The following is a 16319-nucleotide window of genomic DNA, read 5'->3' on the forward strand; positions in this document are numbered from 1 at the left end:
GTCAATATGCTACACCTGGGATATCAGTTGAGACACATGCATCTTCACTTAGATTAATATTAAAGGCGTGATTGCTTTCAAACTGCGAATTGACCTTGCTCAGTCAGATGGAGGGGCAGCTCTAACACCAACTATGAAACACTCATTTTCCTACCTACCAAGCTTCCCTGCATTGCTTCTAAACAACATTCCTCCTATGTGGTAGCAAATGATAATCAGAGACATACAAGGGCATTCAATGCTAATTGAAACATGGTGGCATTCTCAGCAGAGATAATGAATTTTAAGCAAGGAAAATGAAATATATCAACTGGGCAAGCAGGAATCACGTAAGATGGATGCTAAAGGCATGTCATTTGCCCAACTAACCCTTTGCATGCCTTCATTCTTGTTTTTTTGTCTAGGCCTCAGCATTCTTCAGGAAAAGTCTACGTGTCGTTGTGAGATTCAAGGAGAAGTCAAGCAGACGAAGGGGTAGACTCACTTAGAGTCTGGCAGTCCTCATCTCAAGGTCATAATTTAGTTTTGCAGAATACAACAAATTGCTTCACCTTGCTATTCTCAGTTTCTCTACTTTATAAAATAAAACTAGAGAACTTTCTGCCTACTGAGCAACTCCTCCCCCGCAATGATAAAATGTCACTCTAGGCCACTTATCATTGTTCTGGTAAACCAGTCTTGGTCATCCAGAATACTTTCTATCATAAATTTAGATTGATAAGGGCTAGAAGTATTCCAGTCTGACAGGCTCATTTTGTGGATGGAAAAACAGAGGTCTAGAGAGCTTAAATGATTTTCCCAAAGATGCACAAGTAGTAAGTGGCCAACTTGCTCCTTCTACATCTTCCTGCATTCTCATCCACATCATGACCAACATCTTCCCCCCCCATCTACTCCAGCCTTGTCTCTACCCCCATATTTGTGTTTTGGGGGTCCATGCTCCTCAATTTCTAACAAACTCTGGTTATTTCTTGTACCTCTCCATCCACATACTTTCTGCTTTCCTAATCAAGAAGAAATCTGGCTTTAATCTTTGGGTGCCATATTCCCTTCAAACCTTTCCAAAGGAGGCCTCTTTTACTCCAGCACACCTAAGTCATAGAAGAGAGTTGGCATTTCCCTGAATCCCACTACTGTCCCTTTACCATCATTCATCCATAACTCTCTTCTTCTAGGCAATCCATTTATACCACCTCTCCTTCATCCTAGTTGCTATTGTCTCCTAACCACCAAATTCCTCACTTCTCAATTTTGGCATCCAACTGAAGGTCTTCTCTCATCACCTATCTTCATCTACAGATACTTCATTATTCATGTTAATGACCTTTCTAATACCTTGCCACAGAATTCCTCAGCTTCTTCACCTCCAATGTTCTTTTCCATCCTACTTCAGCTACAAAGCCACACAATTCATACATTAAGCCTCATCATCTCATGGACCTGCCCCACCTCCAAGACACCAGACTTAGAAATTGCCCTCTCTGACTATCATCGGTGACCTGACTGGTCTACATATCTTTACACCTCTCTCTATTCATTATTCATACTAAACCTAATCCTTATTCTTGTAACCAGAGTAACCAGAAGCCTAACTTCAGGCTTATTCTTGGAAGCATCTCTCAAATGAAAATCTCTCTGGGTTGTTTTTTGTACCCAACCAGAAGTCTCCCTGGGGAACATTAGAAGTTGACTCATCTTTCAAAGGGCTCTAAGCCCTCTAAGAGCACTCAGACTACAGAAACATCAGACACAAAGCAGGTTTTCTTGAAGGCATGTAAGGAACAAAGAAGAGTGATAACATCTGATCCTTTAAATAATACAAAAGTTATATCACTGCTACCTTCCACTGAGCTTCATGTCCCTTCCCTCAGGAGATTCAGTGCCTGAAAATGCAGAGCACCAATTATTGAAGCCTCTGCCTTCTGCCCACTTCTCACTGGTCTCTTTCAGCATTCTCTGGCCTCCTTCTTTGTAGTCTACACACCCTTTTGCCTTCACTCTCCCAAGCTTCAACCTCCTCTCTCAGCACAGTCCTACAACTCTAACCCACTTGGCCTGGCACCATCAGATGTCATGACTCCCATAGCTCCCAAGTTGGCATGGCAGCCTGGTCACATCCTTCAAACTCCTTCAAACTTCTCACGGCAGCTCTACCGGGAAGGTGCAGCTCTTAGCCACAAGCCTAAAATCACCAAGCTAGCAAACGTGCACATAGGCTTTCTTCTACCACACTGGGGAAGAGAAAGGTTTGCTTGAATCTCTTCCAAGTTTCTTGTGCCCTTACATCATGGGTCTTTAAGGCATCTGGCCACCACATTTTCAATGTAATCTCCAGTTCCTGAAAACCTCTATTTCCCACTCTGGCTTTACTTGCTTCCCATCTTTATCTCATGATCTCACTCTTATAATTCTCTGGCATCAACCTAGAAACCCTTTCTATCCCTGATCTAATCATCTTTCAAGCTAGGGAACCTCTCACTGGAGGGAGTCATGAAATCTTGCTGATTTTATCCATTGTAAATTCATCCTTCAAAACTTCAGCTGGACCTTCATTGATGCTAGACAATTCTGGTCTGTTCTTATTAATTCCCTATCTCATTCCCTAAAGCAAAGGTTCTAACCTTTTTCTCTCCCTTCAAGTTTCTACCTCTGCCAATTCTGGGGGGCCTACAAGGTGTTATTTAATCACAGTTGTATATGTGTATGTGTCACATACCTCTACTGGATTGTAAACTGAATGAGGGTGAAGTAGGCACTTCATTTGATCTTCCTAAGACCTAGCTGAAGGATTCTTAACCTGAGAGTGCAAGAACTTAAAAATTTTTTGTAACTATTTCAATATAATTTGTTTTCTATGTAATTCTTTTTATTTTATTTTATGCATTTAAAAAAAAACACATTATTTTGAGTAGGGTTTTACCGGACTATCACACACACACACACACACACACACACACACACACACACACACACACACACAAAAGGTTAAGAAGCCCTGACCTAGTTTCATATTCCCTTCAATATTCGAAAATTCGTGGTTTTACCTGTGCTGGTACTCCTACAAGAATGCAAATTCAAACCTTTTCGTGGCTTTAGTAGATAGTGTCATGAACAAAATTCATCACCTGGATGTCAACCTCAGGTGAGGAGCCCCTCAGAATTTGTCACCAATGGTCCTCAAACAATGAACCAGGAATCCCTCACCTGGCCAATACTTGAAGCTTTTTCAGTTTTCTCTCAGAGAGTTTAGTGACTTAAGTCACTCAGCTAGTAAGTGACAGAGCGAAGAATCAAACCCACACCCTTTGATTTCAGATCACTTGTTCTTTCCGTAACTGCATGTGACTTCTTCTGGACCACATTAGCCTCTTTTAGAATAAAAAGGTGGAGACAGCTACATGGCACAGTAAATAGAGCATTGGCCCTAAAGTCAGGTGGACCTGAGTTCAAATCCAGCTTCAGACACTTGCTAGCTGTGTGACCCTGGGCAAGTCACTTAACCCTGACTGCCTTCTAAAAAAGAAAAGAAAAAAGAGAGTGCTGGAGTCATTTGAAGGTCAGAGCCAGGGGACTATCAATAGAGAAAGCTTTTTGAAGTCATTGCCCTTAACAGACTGCTCAAGTCTTGGGAAAGATACTGTGAGAAGGGAAAAGCTAAATTTTTGGATCATATGCTATAAACCTTGTCTTCTTGTCATTCAAATAGAGAAAAGCAAAGCTACAGTAGTGAAAGAAAAAGGTTTATATCCTCTCATCTTAAACTTAGATGCCCTTTTGAGGGGAAAAAAAAACCCTCAACCATCACCTTCAACAATAAAGTTCTGACCACTGAGTTTGGGTTTTCCAGTCTGGGTTTGGCAGCAGTGACCACTTTGGGGAGTTAACCTTCCCAACCTTCCAAGTTCTCCTTGGACTTCTGGATTTCCAATGGAATTCCAAAGACAAAGCCGCCAAGGGCTGCTGCCAACAACGAAGACAGAATGGAATAGGAGGCAGACAAGCCATAGCAAGTCCAGAGAGATCAGCAGGAGATTTACAGAAAGGGATTTAGACAAAGTCACTTTAGCCTCATTAGCAGGTTCAGTCAGTTCATGTGCTTTTTGCCTTATCATGTTCAGTTTTGGAACCGCCAGGGGCTCCCAGGGCAGGGAGTGCTGGGAAACATGTTGAAGCAGTTTTGCAGTCAAGGAAAAGCCAAACTGGAAAGAGGGAAGGGGCTGCTTGCCCATTAAATCCCTTTGTTTGACCAATGCGCTCTAGGAATAGTACTTATAATGAGGCTAGCCTTTTCCCTTAAGCTGGTAGGAGTTCTTCAAAAATTTTACTTTTTGGCTCTTATCTGTCTAAAACATGAATGAGTTTTAAACAACCAGTAAGCTCTCCTTTGCAAATTATTAATTCATAATTTCATTCAATTACTCATTCAACAAGCTTTTGTTGAGGTGCAACTTTGTGCATGACATTTTACTGGGATGTATAAGAATACAACAGATGCCAAGGGCCAGAGTCCCTGGACTTAAGGTGCCAATAATATAACTGGGGAGAAAAGATGAATATAGAAATCAATATAGATTTTGACATCTATATTGATATCTATATGCATATATACACACACATATACATGATGCAACAAGAGAATGATCCTAAGGCAGCCCATAGGCAAGTGCCTAATGCAAACTATGTAGTGCTGGATGAATGCAAAGTAAGGGTACAGAGAAGGATGGAATTTGGGGGACCCTATAGACAAAACTTTTCCCAATGTCTGATAGAGAATATATTATAGCTAACATTTCCCAACCATGTTGATTCCAACATCATATCCATACCATTTGCGCCATCAGATCTAGATTCTAAGGATCAAAGCTGGCGCTGAATCAGATACTAACTATGGAAATAAATGCTCCCACATTTAAAAGAAATAGGGAATAACCAGCAGATATCAGGCAGTAAGCAATAAAGAATCAGATACCAAAGAGAAAACAGGCATAAGGATGAAAAAAAATCACTAAATTCTCTACTCCTTTCCTCACCCCATTGAGTTTGTATTTAATGGGATTCTCTCTCTCTCTCTCTCTCTCTCTCTCTCTCTCTCTCTCTCTCTCTCTCTCTCTCTCCCTCCCTCCCACCCTTCCTTTCTTTTATAACCTTCATCAAATCTGTTCTTTGCATCACAATGAATTTTGCAAAGCATCACACAAGCTCTCACTTTTCTTCACCCCCGAAAGATTTGCACCGTGTTATACTCAAATTCCCTGGAGACATGTGGACACATTTGTCCTGAAGCAAGGACAGCTAGCCAAAAGGTTAGCAAAGGGCACCAAGCTTGGCTATCTATCTTTTTTCTTCTAAGGATAACTTTAAATGTTTCTGCGTGCTCTGTACCTAATGAAGCAATTCAAACACATTCTTAATCAAAACTTTGTGACAGTGAAGAGCAAAAAATAAGCCCCTGGGGAACTAACTTCAAAGAGCAGCAAACAGGAGTATCCCACAGGAAATGGGTCCAAGGGACCCTGACTTCCACAGCTCTTTTCTACCTCAGGAAACTGGCTGGCTAACCAAATGAATTAACTCCCCAAAAAAGAAAGTAAACAGATCTCAAGATATAATCAATGGCTTTGGGACAATTAGGAGAGATGTCTGTAATAGTATACTGAAAGGCTTTATCCTTAACCCTCCACCCCCCAAACCTGTTCAGGGACATTTTTATCAACTACCTAGATGAAGAAAAAGAAAGTAAAGCTTATCAAATCTACAGGTGACACAGAGCTGGGAGGGTCACCTAATGTGGCATATGTCAGAATTAGATTTTGAAATGATCTTGACAGGACCAGAATACTGGGTGGAAACCTAGAATATAAAATTAAACAAGATTTGGTTTATATTTCTACATTTAGGTTCAGAGTCGATTGTGCATATATCAGCTGGAGAGATTTTGGCTGACAGCAGCTATGGAGGTTAGGAGGAAGATCTGTGGGCTTCAGCTTTCATTGGAGCCCCCAGTATTGACATTCCATCACCAATGCTGGAGTTGGCTGGTGAATCTAAATATGGAAGTGATATTAGATAAGGGTTGTTGCTGACCTGTGGCTAAAACATGAAGTCTGGAAATAACATGTCCCCAATTATGAAAGGGGCTGCCCCTCCTTCCATACCACAGTGCCTCAAATCAGCCCTACGTAAGGACTTCATAAATCACCACGAAGACAAAAGCCAAGATTTAGCACAAAACTGCCCTCTGTGGCTGCCCAATGACTCCTAAATTAAGCCAAAGAGATGGGGATTGATTCTTCAATAGTCTTTCAAGCATAGGTTGAAGGCAATAGAGAAGGTGAGCTGGGGTGGTGGAGGCTCCAAGTGGTTACCCAAGAGGACTTTGTCTTTAACAAAAGAGCACAGGGCTTCATTTAGCTATCATTTTCATTTAAAGGTTGATAAGGGCAGCAGAGCAGAGGGGAAGGGAAGGGAAAGGAAGGGAGAGGAGGCAGATTCAGGGAACCATACATCTATGTGAACATAAGTCAAAGCTGTTTGCAGCCAGATGGCTAGTTAACAGAGCCACAAAGGCCATTTTTTTAGAGGCCCAAGGGAAGCATAGAAAAGTAAGACAAAAGGTCTGATTCTGCTATTTCACAGGATGTGAATCTATAGGAAGCCAAGTGTCAGCCTCCCACCTTAAAGGTCACGTGTCTTAGTGAGCCCAGGAGACACAGAGCTGTTTAATCAGCCAGGCACTTACCCCTTGGCCTGAGCATGATGTCAAGACATCATTCATTTATTTATCCATTTAATTAATTCATGTACTTGCTCAATGTGTGTCCTGTTATTTCCAGGTCCTTTTGTGCCTGTCCCTGCCAATGTTATCAGTCTTGGCTCTGACTGCTGGGCTGGCTCTGCACAATGTTCTACCCAGATAAGGCCTGCTTAAAAGCTTTTGGGTGGAATTATTGAGCAAACCTTACCGTGGGCAGCTGTTGGACTGTTATTTGTTGTTCTTGGGGGTGGGGGGAAGAGAAAGCCTGGCATTTCTCAGACACGAGGTAGACCAGGAACATGAGTGAACCGCTTGCCTGGGTCACAGCAAACTTCCCAGTAGATAAGATGATTTCTTAGGAGGTTCCCTTTTCTATCCCAAACCAAAGCTGGGGGTAGATCATAAAAGGGGCTGAAAGTTGGAAGACCTGGGTTCTTACTTCCCGTAATTAGTAAGTTGAGTGGCCTTGACCAAGCCTTTTCAGAAACTTTCCACTGATTTATAAAGTGAGAAAAATGAGACTCGCACAACCAGCTTCACAGGGTGGTTATGTGAAAACTCCTTTATAAACTTTTTTCCTAAACTAGTATGGGCTTAAAGATGAAATATTATTCATCTGCATAGACCCATTACAGATCTACCAGCCACCATCAAACCCCAACAGAGCATACCAAATTATCTCCTGATACAAAATATCTCCACATATATATGTATGTATATGTATGTATATATCACGTACCAGGAGATAATTTGAGACAGAGGGAGCCTCAATAAAATTTCACTTATCCATAAGACTGCCCTAGTACATTCTATTGGTATATATTATATAAACATATGTGATATATATATACATATATACATATATATACACATATATACATATATATACATATATATATACACACATATCTATTATGAAATGGGTAGCTGAATGGCTCAGTGCATAGAGCACTGGGCCTACAGTCAGAAAGACCTGAGTTCAAATACAGCCTCAAAAAAAAAATACAGCCTTAGACACGTACTAGCTGCATGACCTTGGGCAAGTCACTTAATCTCTGCATTAATCCACTGGAGAAGGAAATGGCAAACCATTCCAGTATCTTTGCCAAGAAAACAATATGGTCCAGAGGGTCATGAAAAAATGGATGTGACTAAACAACAAAGAACAAATTTAATGGGATACATAAACTTTCATCAGTGGTGACTAGTGAGGTAAGGACAGCTCAGATTTGGGAGTCTTCTTTTAAAGCTTAAATGCCCATTGGAGGATAACACATTGAGTCTGTGAAGTCTTAGTGTGAATTAACTTATCAGATCCATTCTTCAGTGACAGCAGGGAGATCGTGAGCGACGCTGAAAGGGCAGTGCCCAATATACACTACATGACTTTAGAATTTTGTGGGAGCTGGTCCTGCCTATACCCTACCAGGAGTCAAGGATTGGACTTCCATAGTGCAGTAGAAAGAATACCAGGACTGGAGTCAATGGACCCGGATTTATTTCTATTGATAAATTATTATATTAATTGTAACATAATTAATGTTATTAGATGAATAATACTATTACTGTAACATGCTATTCTGTAATAATCTATTAGTAGCATCATTAACTATAATTCATTTTATTGATAATAATGTCTGTATGGCACTTTTAAGGTCCACAAAGCATTTTATGTTATCTCATTTAATAATCGCAACAACTCTCTGAGGTAGGTGTTATTACTATCTCCATTTTACAGAACAATAAACTGAGGCAGAGAGGTTAAGTAATTTACCCAGGGTCACACAGCTAAGTAAGTCTCTTGAGGTGAGATTTGAACTCAAGTCTTCCTGATTCCAAGGTTCTCTTCTCCTTCATCTAACTGTACCCATGGGACTTCCAGAAAAAACATTTTAGCGCTTTGGGTCCTGTTTCTTTTGGACCTCAGTAAAATAAAAGAGTTGTGCCAGATAAGGGGCCTGGAGTCAGGGTCTCACCCAGGGATGCTCTGTTTGGGTGGCCAGTGGCACAGTGGATAAAGTGCTGGGCCTGGAGTCAGGAAGGAAGACTCATCTTCCTGAGTTCAGAACTGGCCTCAGATACTTACTAGTTGGGCAATTCACTTAACCCTATTTGCCTCAGTTTCCTCATCTGTAAAATGAGCTGGAGAAGGAAATGGCAAACCACTCCACTATCTGTGCCAAGAGGGGTCACAAGGTCAGATACAACTGGACAAGAGAAACAACTAGATAAGAGATTCTTATTCTAGGTTCTATGAATTTAAAAATTTTGCAGGCAGACTTCAGAAAAACCTGGAGAGACTTATATGAACTGATGCAGAATGAAATGAGCAGAACCAGAGAACATTGTATACAGTAACAGCCATGCTGTGTGATGACTGACTTTGATAGACCTGGCTCTTCTCAGCAATGCAAGGATTCTAAGACAACTTCAAAAGACTCACAATGGAAAATGCTATCCACATCCAGTGAAAGAACTTAGAAATCTGAATGCAGATGGAAATCTGAATGCAGATGGAAGTATACTATTTGCTCTCCTTTTCTTTTGTTGTTTTGTTTCTTCTTTCTCGTGGTTCCTCCCATTAGTTCTAATTGTTCTTTCTATCACAACTAATGTGAAAATATGTTTAATATGAATGTATAAGTAGAGATTATATCAGATTGCATGCTGTCTTAGGGAAGAGTGGAGGAGAGGGAAAGAGAAAAATTTAAAACTCAAAATCTTATAGAAGTCAATGTTGAAAATGAAAAATAAAGTATATAAAAAAGAAAAGAAATTGATAATTGCTTTTCAATATGATAGGTTTCTTTTGAAACTTTATGTATTTTGTTTTATTACTTAAAAATGTTATTCTGAGAAGGAGTCCATAGGTTTCACTGAATTGTCCAAAGGGTCCATGATACAATAACGGTCAAGAATCCTTGGTCTAGGTGGTCTATAAGCTTTAAATTCTGTGTTCCCAAGCTTCTTTTCCTCTTCCTTCTCTCAGAGTATTTATGAACTGGGATCCACCTTCCTGTTGAATTGGGCACTTCAGATAGAGATATGAAGCCTTTTTTTTCTGCAGCATTCAGAGATTATAGTAATCTACTGTGTGACCCAGTGGTGAAAACTGGTCTTAAGAGTACCTTGAAGGAGGTAGAATCACAGAACTAATCAATTAATCAAATCAACGAGCTTTTGTTTACCTAATATTATGTACCAGGCACTGTCTTAGACCTTGAAGATACAAAAACACATATGAAATAGCTCTTGACCTTGAGAAGATCACAGCCTAGCCAAGGAAATAACATATACACATACACAAAAATACAGCATTGATATATGATGATTTAGAGGTGAAAGCACTAGCATCTGTGTGGGGAGAGGCAGAGACATCAGGAAAGCCTTTACAGAGGTGTGGTTTCATCTGAGCCTTGAAGGACACTAGGAATTTTGGGAGTCAGAGGTGAGGAAGCAGTGAATTCCAAGCATTGGGGACCACTACTGTGAAGGCCCAGAGACCAAAGATGGAGTGTTGTATATGAGGAATAGTAAGAAAACCAGTTTGACCATAGTGAATCTAAGAATGTTGGAGCCGGAAGCTCAGAAGCCATCTAATACAACCCCTTCATTTTACAGATAAGGCACATAAGGCACAGAGACAGGAAATAATGCCCTCATTTGTAAAATGGAAGTAATAATACATTTATGACCTACCTCACAGGGTAGCTGTGAGGAAAGGGCTTTATAAATTGTAAAGTGCTATCAAAATTATGGTGATATTTAATATATATCAATTTCAAATCAATATAAACATATTAGATTATCATAATAGTGTTGTTTTAATTAATATTATTGCTAATGATATTATTTGGTAACAATTTTAATAATATTATTATGTAACTCCTTTTGGTCTGGAAATGAAAAGACTCGAAGTTCCCATGGAAAAGTCATTTATCCTGTCTGGGCCTCCATTTCCTCATCTGTAAAGTGAAGAGCTTGGACTCAAGGGCCTCTAAGGTCCCTTCTAGCTCCCAATCTACAACTCTATGATCATGTAAGTTTCATCACATCTAACCAACTTGTTGAGAGGTCTAGTCCTGAATCTGAGAAGCTCAGGTGCTGCTTGCTGGGCTAAGTCTCAAGTCTTCCTCACTGACTTTTTCCGAGCAACTTCTGTCATTGAATTGTGTTTCTTCAAAGGACTAATAAAAGGTAGCTTGGATAAGGAAGCTTGGAGTGGAAATCTTCTGGTGCTAAGCTACCAGGAGATCAGGCTTTTAGAAACAGGACTAATTTAAAAAAAACAAAAACCTTAGGGAAAAGAGGCAAATACTCTCTAACCTTTGTACCCCATTACAAAAGCATTTTGGCCTTTGACACATACAAACAGTGTGTAAATATTTTTTACTATCAATTTCCCTATTGGTTCAGTCTTCATTCTGTTCTTGGCTATCATTATTATTGCTATTATCATCATCATCATCATTTCAAAACCACTTCCGGCAGACACTTTGCCCTTTCTTTTTATATCTTTGGCCATGGTCTTCCTCCCTTGCAAAACCATGGAGATGATTCTTAGCCATTAAATGAAAGAGAAAAACAGTACAGAAAGCATGATGGAGCTGGTCTGAGGAGATAAACCTAGGAGCAAATCCTGACTTTGTAATTTTCTAGCTATGTGAACATGAGTAAATCTCTTATTAATCTCTTTGAGACTCAGTTTCCTCACCTGTAAGATGTGTATGAAAATACCTATAGTACTCACCTCATGGAGTTGTTATGGGGATCAAGTAAAGTGAAGCAGAAAAAGGAGGAGGAGGAGAAGGAGGAGGAAAAGAAGAAGGAAAAGATAGCTAGGTGGTACAGTGGATAGAACGCCAGGCCTGGGATCAGAAGACCTGAGTTCCAATCTTGCCTCTGACACTAGCTGTGTGACATTTGGGCACGTCATTTAACTTTGTTTGCCTCAGTTTCCTCATCTGTAAATTGAGCAGGAGAAGGAAATGGCAAACTGCTCCAGTATCTTTGCCAAGAAAACCCCCAAAAAGGGTCATGAAGAGTCAGACATGACTGAATACAACTGAACAATAATAATAATAAATTGGCATTTACATGAATGCTATGTTTGTATAACTTTATATAAACATGCAATCTGTATAATTATATTTATATAAATAACATTTATATAGAGCTTTAAAGTTTACAAAATGCTTGGTACATTTTATTTCTTTTAATCCTTACAATAACCCTTTGAGGTAGGTGCTATTATCATCTACATTTTATAGATGATAAGTAACTTGCCCAGAATCACACAGCTAGTAAATGTCTGAGGCAGAATTTGAATTCAGGTCTGCCTGACTCCAAGTCTGGCGCTGTAACCCCTACGTCAGCTAGGTACCTATAATAAAGCATGTAGCGTGAATTATAAGTATCGGCTATTACCATTTTGAGACAGCCTGAATTCTCTCTCTTCCATGAAAGCTCAGTCCACAGTTCCCTCTTCTATATTCATAGCATTATTATTTGTACTAGTGGCCCACCAAACGTGGGCTGAAGTCAAGACCACCTCAAAAGGAGACCTAAGCAGTCACCTAATCAGAGGGTGGAAAAACAGATGAAACCTCAACCTTGCTTCAATAACCGGTTTCGGGGCTTGTGTCCCACACGACCAAACCTACCCACAGCCCCCCTCCCTAATCCACCTCCACTGCCTCGTGAGCCTGATATGGCCCCCCAAAGCAGTTATAACCTCAACTTTTCAGGTGCCATTGGGAAAATTCCATCCCTACCCTCTGCCACCCAGATCACTTCATGGTTCCCCTTAGAGTTTGGTCTCTGGGCTACAGGGAAGGGATCACTGCCCCCTTCTCATTTTGGGTGTGACAGAGTGAGTTGTGCAGGATGAGACATGAATGACTTGAATCCAGGATATCATTAAAATGTCCTCCCCCTCCCCTAGCCCACCCAGCTTCCAGAATTCCATGTGATTCTCAATGGCACCACCATCCTTCCAGTCTTCACTACCTGACTGTCATCTTCAGTTCCTGTCTTTCCATTTCCCACATCCACATATTCAATCACATGCCAAATCTTGTCAGTTTCAACTCCACAGTTCTCTTCTCTATTCCCTTGGCCATCATTCTAACAATCTCTGGTGGTCAGCCGTCTTTCCCTCATTGCTTCCTTCTTGGATTATTGTAATGGGCACCTCATTGGCCTCCCTGCCCCAAGTCTCTCCCCCGGATCCAATCCATCTTCCACATGGCTGCCAAAGTGGTTTACCTAAAGTGCAGGTCTGACCATGTCACTCTACTTACTCAGTAAAGCCCTGGGCTCCTTATTGAGTTTGGATCAAACATCATCAAATCCTTTTAGGGAAGCTAGGTGGCGCCGTAGTGCACAGAGCTCTGAGCCTGGAGTCAGGAAGACTCATCTTCCTGAGTTCAAATCTAACCTCAGACACTTACTAGCTGTGTGACCCTGAGCAAGTCACTAAACCCTGTTTGCTTCAGTTTCCTCATCTGTAAAATGAGCTGGAGAAGGAACTAGCAAACCACTCTAGTATCTTTGCCAAGAAAACCCCACGTGGGGTTATGAAGAGTCAAAAACAACTGAAACAACAAAACTCATCCTTTTAAAGTATCTGTTTTTGCATGTTTTATAAGGTACATGTTTAGGATTACATGTATGTAAGTAATTTGTATGTACATATGTATTTTATGTGAGCATGTACATATATTTATGTATATATACATATATAATTTGTATGTGTGTACTTATGTATGTACATATATTCGTGTGTGTATACATACATTATTTATGCATATATTTTCTATGTATGTACATACACATATGTATATATACATATACAACATATACATTTATGCATATGTGCATATATAATTTATATATGTGCATATATACTTGTGTGGGGAGAGCAAAGATCTTTTTATTGATAGGGAGAAATCTGGAAATCAATGCTCTCTGTACTCATCAGACAACTAATTTTGCAGTCTTGTGTGGTGTGCATTGTCATTTAACTCCACAGTTGTTTAACTTTTCATGTATGTATGTCTCAACTCAGGTTTACACACACACACCATTACTCAAATTACAGTTTTGATTATGTCATTTGAGATGATATTTGTGAGTTGCTTAGCATAGTACCTGGCATATAGTAGTGCTTAATAAGTGCTTCCCCATACATGGCCTTCCCAGATTGTCCTCTGGTTGTTAACAGTCTTTCCCTCTTAAAATATTTCCTGTTAATTTTAGAATAGGATGGCACCTCTGGATCCATCTTATCCAACCTCTCCATTTGTACAGTTGAGGAAACTGAGACCCAAGGAAGCTAAGTGGCTTGGCCAGATGACGCAAGTGTGGAGGGTTTGAGGTGAGCCTTGCCCAACAGCTCTTCTGACTTCTAGACCCAGTGCCCTTTCTCCAGGGCTGAGATGCATCACCACAGCCAATTCTGAGTTCATGGAGGGTAGGGAATCTTTTATTTTACCTTTTTGTCCCCAGGGCCTTGGAAACAGATGTTTTTTTCGATTGTTGACATGTTATATATAGCGATAATAACCTTGCTTAAGAAGAGCTTTCCTCCCCAAGAGAAATAGGCTAAATTAGCACAATTTAATAGTGACCATCCTGCTCCCCACCTTCCCCCTTCCTCCCTCCCACCCCCGGGTCCTTGAAGTCAGCTCCAGCTTCATTACTTGTAGACTGCTGTCTCTCGCTGGGTGAGAAATGTGCCGCTAAAGCAAAAAGCTTCCTGAGTTCTTGCCAACAGATTTTTGTATTTGGATTAAGAGAGCTCACCAAAGAGCCAGTGGTCAGGGGGACAGAGACCCCCTGCCATCCCCCTCAGACCTGGGACGCCAAGGTTACGAGGTTGCTCTGTGTGGCCCTTTTCAGCCCCACATCCCAAGGAATTTCATTCATCTTAACATATTAAAACTTCCCAACTGCACGGCCCCCAGCGAAGGAAGCAGGGGGCAAAAGGGTGGCTACAGAAGGGGAAAGCTTTCCGTCTGGCGTCTCCAGTCAAGGACGAGGCAGGGGCAATGGGAGAATGCCAAATGTAAACTTTGCCTTCACTTTGCTTCTTGTTAGGAACTGGGGATTAAATACTGAATATGACTGAAAGGACCCTTGGGGCTCACCTGTGGATTTTATCCATCCACATCCTCCCTGTCCTTCCTTTGGATGAAGAGAAAAAATTGCCTATATTTTGGCCCCTCAAACCTGAAAGAGCCCAAAAAAGGCAGGACTAGCGGAATGCCCTTGGGGGTCCCTATGCAAAGATAACACGGGAAGAACCTTTTTTTCCTACAAGTATCCCAGCTGTGACCATAGCGTGTTGTGAACAATGTTTGTTTGGAACTCAGACTCCAAAGCCCTAGCTTCTTTCATCTGGCCTTGACAATCCCCAGTAACAGTGTACCCCTTTCCTCACTGCCCACCTTAGGCTCCAGGCTGAGGGAGGTGGGGGCTTTCTAGTTGGACCTTGGATTGACACTTAGGAAAAGCAGCCCCCTCCTTGGCAGACAGCCACTGGCCTGCTGTCAGAAGTGGGGTGGAGGGGAGGGAAAAGGAAGGAGTGGCCAGACCGAGTGAAGGCCAGGGAAATCTACCACATTTGAACCTTAAAGCAGAGAGAATTTCAAGAGTGACAGGCTGAGGAGTCCATTCCAAGGATGGGTAATATCAGGAGTGGCAATGTATTGGGATAATATGCCATTTGAAATAGTTTGGATTTGATTCTTGGGATTGCAGATAACCTCTCTCATTTTACTAATAAGGAAATACAGATTTAGAGCTGGAAGGCTATCAAGTCCAACCCCCTTATTGACAGAGGAGGAAACTGAGTCACAAAGAGGCTAAGTAACTTGCCCGGACTCACAGAACTAAGCATTTGGGACAGGATTAAAACTTAGCTATTTGGCCCAGTGGATAGAGTGCCAGGCCTGGAGTCGGGAAGACTCATCTTCTAAGTTCAAATCTGGCCTCAGATACTTAATAGCTGTGTGACCCTGTGCAAGTCACCTAACCCTGTTTGCCTCAGTTTCCTCATCTATAAAATGAGCTGGAGACAGAAATAGCAAACTACCCCAGTATCTTTGCCAAGAAGACCCCAAATGAGGCCAAGAAGAGTCAGACATGACTGAAACAATACAAAAACAACTTTCTGACTCCACGTCTAACACTATGCCACCTAACCGAAGTCTAGAAGAGAAATTGACATAATAAGTAGCAGAGCTGGAATTTGAACCCAGGTCCCAGGTCTTCTAATTGTAAATCTGCTGCTTTTCCCCCTGCACCATGATACTTCCAGTAGTCCCCCAGACCACTGGAGGTTTGGAGGCTGGGACAAATATTAGAATAAATCTGTGCATTAAGATTACTCAGTCAGCTTGTGTGAAGGATGGAGTAGAAAAGGGAGAGACTGGAGGCAGGTTATCCCATTAAAATGGAAACACATTACGGAGGAATTGATAAAAATTTTGACCCATTTGTGGAATTAACCTCATTAGTAGAGATTCCATTTAGGGAATAGGACACATTGTTGGTAGAAGAG

This window comes from Phascolarctos cinereus, unplaced genomic scaffold, assembly GCF_003287225.1.
Source record: "Phascolarctos cinereus isolate Bilbo 61053 unplaced genomic scaffold, phaCin_HiC Scaffold_7;HRSCAF=346, whole genome shotgun sequence".
NCBI classification, from domain to species: domain Eukaryota; kingdom Metazoa; phylum Chordata; class Mammalia; order Diprotodontia; family Phascolarctidae; genus Phascolarctos; species Phascolarctos cinereus.